General features: G+C 34.9%; 1 non-coding gene across 1 annotated transcript in view; it reads left to right on the forward strand.

Annotated features, from left to right (window-relative positions):
- LOC122322676 overlaps positions 1-3,059 on the forward strand; it is a 3,957-nt gene extending 898 nt beyond the window's left edge. The window contains exon 1 of the ribosomal RNA XR_006246774.1: positions 1-3,059. This exon is cut by the window's left edge and continues 898 nt beyond it. This is a non-coding gene — a ribosomal RNA (large subunit ribosomal RNA).
- Positions 3,060-5,000: the final 1,941 nt, after the last annotated feature.

Here is a 5,000-nt window from a genome sequence, read left to right on the forward strand (position 1 = left end):
CAATCCCGGGGCGCTCTATATAGTTATGTATAATGATATTTATATTATTTATACCTCTAACTGGAACGTACCTTGAGCATATATGCTGTGACCCGAAAGATGGTGAACTATACTTGATCAGGTTGAAGTCAGGGGAAACCCTGATGGAAGACCGAAACAGTTCTGACGTGCAAATCGATTGTCAGAATTGAGTATAGGGGCGAAAGACCAATCGAACCATCTAGTAGCTGGTTCCTTCCGAAGTTTCCCTCAGGATAGCTGGTGCATTTAACTGTTGTATAAAATAATCTTATCTGGTAAAGCGAATGATTAGAGGCCTTAGGGTCGAAACGATCTTAACCTATTCTCAAACTTTAAATGGGTAAGAACCTTAACTTTCTTGATATGAAGTTTAAGGTTATGATATAATGTGCCCAGTGGGCCACTTTTGGTAAGCAGAACTGGCGCTGTGGGATGAACCAAACGTAATGTTACGGTGCCCAAATTAACAACTCATACAGATACCATGAAAGGCGTTGGTTGCTTAAAACAGCAGGACGGTGATCATGGAAGTCGAAATCCGCTAAGGAGTGTGTAACAACTCACCTGCCGAAGCAACTAGCCCTTAAAATGGATGGCGCTTAAGTTGTATACCTATACATTACCGCTAAAGTAGATGATTTATGTTACTTGTAATATAAATTTTGAAACTTTAGTGAGTAGGAAGGTACAATGGTGTGCATAGAAGTGTTTGGCGTAAGCCTGCATGGAGCCCGCCATTGGTACAGATCTTGGGTGGTAGTAGCAAATAATCGAATGAGACCTTGGAGGACTGAAGTGGAGAAGGGTTTCGTGTGAACAGTGGTTGATCACGAGTTAGTCGGTCCTAAGTTCAAGGCGAAAGCCGAAAATTTTCAAGTATAGAAAAATCAAAATATATTTTGCATCATACCGATTTTTATACACTTGAATAATTTTGAACGAAAGGGAATACGGTTCCAATTCCGTAACCTGTTGAGTATCCGTTTGTTATTAAATATGGGCCTCGTGCTCATCCTGGCAACAGGAACGACCATAAAGAAGCCGTCGAGAGGTATCGGAAGAGTTTTCTTTTCTGTTTTATAGCCGTACTACCATGGAAGTCTTTCGCAGAGAGATATGGTAGATGGGCTAGAAGAGCATGACATATACTGTTGTGTCGATATTTTCTCCTCGGACCTTGAAAATTTATGGTGGGGATACGCAAACTTCTCAACAGGCCGTACCAATATCCGCAGCTGGTCTCCAAGGTGAAGAGTCTCTAGTCGATAGAATAATGTAGGTAAGGGAAGTCGGCAAATTAGATCCGTAACTTCGGGATAAGGATTGGCTCTGAAGATTGAGATAGTCGGGCTTGATTGGGAAACAATAACATGGTTTATGTGCTCGTTCTGGGTAAATAGGGTTTCTATCATTTATGGTAGATTCTTGTTCCCCGGATAGTTTAGTTACGTAGCCAATTGTGGAACTTTCTTGCTAAAATTTTTAAGAATACTAATTGGGCAACTGATTAGTTCTTTTAAATTATAACGATTATCAATTAACAATCAATTCAGAACTGGCACGGACTTGGGGAATCCGACTGTCTAATTAAAACAAAGCATTGTGATGGCCCTAGCGGGTGTTGACACAATGTGATTTCTGCCCAGTGCTCTGAATGTCAAAGTGAAGAAATTCAAGTAAGCGCGGGTCAACGGCGGGAGTAACTATGACTCTCTTAAGGTAGCCAAATGCCTCGTCATCTAATTAGTGACGCGCATGAATGGATTAACGAGATTCCTACTGTCCCTATCTACTATCTAGCGAAACCACAGCCAAGGGAACGGGCTTGGAATAATTAGCGGGGAAAGAAGACCCTTTTGAGCTTGACTCTAATCTGGCAGTGTAAGGAGACATAAGAGGTGTAGAATAAGTGGGAGATATTAGACTTCGGTTTGGTATCGACAATGAAATACCACTACTCTTATTGTTTCCTTACTTACTTGATTAAATGGAACGTGTATCATTTCCTAGCCATTATACGGATGTATTTATTATATCTTATGGTATTGGGTTTTGATGCAAGCTTCTTGATCAAAGTATCACGAGTTTGTTATATAATCGCAAACAAATTCTTTAATAAGAAAATGCATTTATGTATTTTTGATTTAAAAATTTGGTATAACTCCAATTACTCAGGTATGATCCAATTCAAGGACATTGCCAGGTAGGGAGTTTGACTGGGGCGGTACATCTCTCAAATAATAACGGAGGTGTCCCAAGGCCAGCTCAGTGCGGACAGAAACCACACATAGAGCAAAAGGGCAAATGCTGACTTGATCTCGGTGTTCAGTACACACAGGGACAGCAAAAGCTCGGCCTATCGATCCTTTTGGTTTAAAGAGTTTTTAACAAGAGGTGTCAGAAAAGTTACCATAGGGATAACTGGCTTGTGGCGGCCAAGCGTTCATAGCGACGTCGCTTTTTGATCCTTCGATGTCGGCTCTTCCTATCATTGTGAAGCAAAATTCACCAAGCGTTGGATTGTTCACCCATGCAAGGGAACGTGAGCTGGGTTTAGACCGTCGTGAGACAGGTTAGTTTTACCCTACTAATGACAAAACGTTGTTGCGACAGCATTCCTGCGTAGTACGAGAGGAACCGCAGGTACGGACCAATGGCACAATACTTGTTCGAGCGAACAGTGGTATGACGCTACGTCCGTTGGATTATGCCTGAACGCCTCTAAGGTCGTATCCGTGCTGGACTGCAATGATAAATAAGGGGCAATTTGCATTGTATGGCTTCTAAACCATTAAAAGTTTATAATTTATTTTATAAACGACAATGGATGTGATGCCAATGTTATTTGTAACATAGTAAATTGGGAGGATCTATGATCACCTGATGCCGTGCTAGTTACATATTTAAACATTATTTAATACAATGACAAAGCCTAGAATCAATTGTAAACGACTTTTGTAACAGGCAAGGTGTTGTAAGTGGTTGAGCAGCTGCCATACTGCGATCCACTGAAGCTTATCCTTTGCTTGATGATTCGAAAATGTTAATAAAACAACAAATATAAAATATAATATGTGTGTTATGGTTGTTAAACACCAACTAAAACATATATATATATATATATTGTATGAGTTGTTTAAAGGTGCCATATTTGTTAATTTACTTATGATATTTTATATATTTCTTTGTAAGTTGATAATGTGTGGACCGGACCTTAAGAAAATGTTATATACAAAAAGCTTTTTGATGATGCAATACAAAATTTATGTTATTTTATAAATAACATTCTTTTCAGAATAATTGAATTGTTATTGAAAGGAATAAAGAAATTAAATTGTTTTAAACAAAACAGAGAAAGAAGAACACACATTTTATTATATATATGAGTATATATATATATATATATATATATATATATATATGTATATATATATGATAACTGCGAAAGGCAATAGTAGAAAACACAAAAAAATAAATATATGAAATCATATTAAAAATATATTATAATTCAATCAATGGAGAACAGTAATATGCGAATGAAAAATTTACACTCTTAAACATAAATGTTATATTTAGTGTGAAATAGAAGTTTATATTTTATTTGATATTGCATAATAATAATAAACCGATTAATAAAATTTACACTCATGAGACTTGGAATTGTTATGAAATTCAATTCAGTGTTTTCCAATACAAAATGTCAAATAATATCATGAAACATATAAATTACATGTTAGATAATAACATATGACACAAACAATGTGATATAATAGAATTTAACATGTAAAATAAATGTTGGGTAATAACGTATGGAACAACTCTACTACAATAAAAAAATGTTTGCTATAGACAAAATTATATATGGAAATCACATGATTGTGGAGTATTGTCTTTGCCGGCAGCTGTCAATATAGTTCAAATTAATAAATATTTAAGTTATTCGTGTGTTATATTTAAATTAATACATGAAGAATTAATAGTGAGTGGTTGCATTTGAAAAAAGTATCATTCTTAAGGAAATGGTGTTCAAAAACCTATATATGGCGTGGTGTCGCGCACGGCAAGTCATATGAGAAAAAGTAAAAGTAACAAAATAATATGACTGTGGAGTATTGTCTTGCCGGCATGGGTCATTTATTGGGCAAATTATGAAATGTTATGAAATTCAATTCAGTGTTTTCCAATACAAAATGTCAAATAATATCATGAAACATATAAATTACATGTTAGATAATAACATATGACACAAACAATGTGATATAATAGAATTTAACATGTAAAATAAATGTTGGGTAATAACGTATGGAACAACTCTACTACAATAAAAAATGTTTGCTATAGACAAAATTATATATGGAAATCACATGATTGTGGAGTATTGTCTTGCCGGCAGCCGTCAATTATAGTTCAAATTATTAAATATTTAAGTTATTCGTGTGTTATATTTAAATTAATACATGAAGAATTAATAGTGAGTGGTTGCATTTGAAAAAAGTATCATTCTTAAGGAAATGGTGTTCAAAAACCTATATATGGAGTGGTGTCGCGCAAGGCAAGTCATATGAGAAAAACTAAAAGTAACAAAATAATATGACTGTGGAGTATTGTCTTGCCGGCATGGGTCATTTATTGGGCAAATTATGAAATGTTATGAAATTCAATTCAGTGTTTTCCAATACAAAATGTCAAATAATATCATGAAACATATAAATTACATGTTAGATAATAACATATGACACAAACAATGTGATATAATAGAATTTAACATGTAAAATAAATGTTGGGTAATAACGTATGGAACAACTCTACTACAATAAAAAATGTTTGCTATAGACAAAATTATATATGGAAATCACATGATTGTGGAGTATTGTCTTGCCGGCAGCCGTCAATTATAGTTCAAATTATTAAATATTTAAGTTATTCGTGTGTTATATTTAAATTAATACATGAAGAATTAATAGTGAGTGGTTGCATTT

Source organism: Drosophila grimshawi, unplaced genomic scaffold (assembly GCF_018153295.1).
Source record: "Drosophila grimshawi isolate 15287-2541.00 unplaced genomic scaffold, ASM1815329v1 contig_53, whole genome shotgun sequence".
Taxonomy (NCBI): Eukaryota; Metazoa; Arthropoda; class Insecta; order Diptera; family Drosophilidae; genus Drosophila; species Drosophila grimshawi.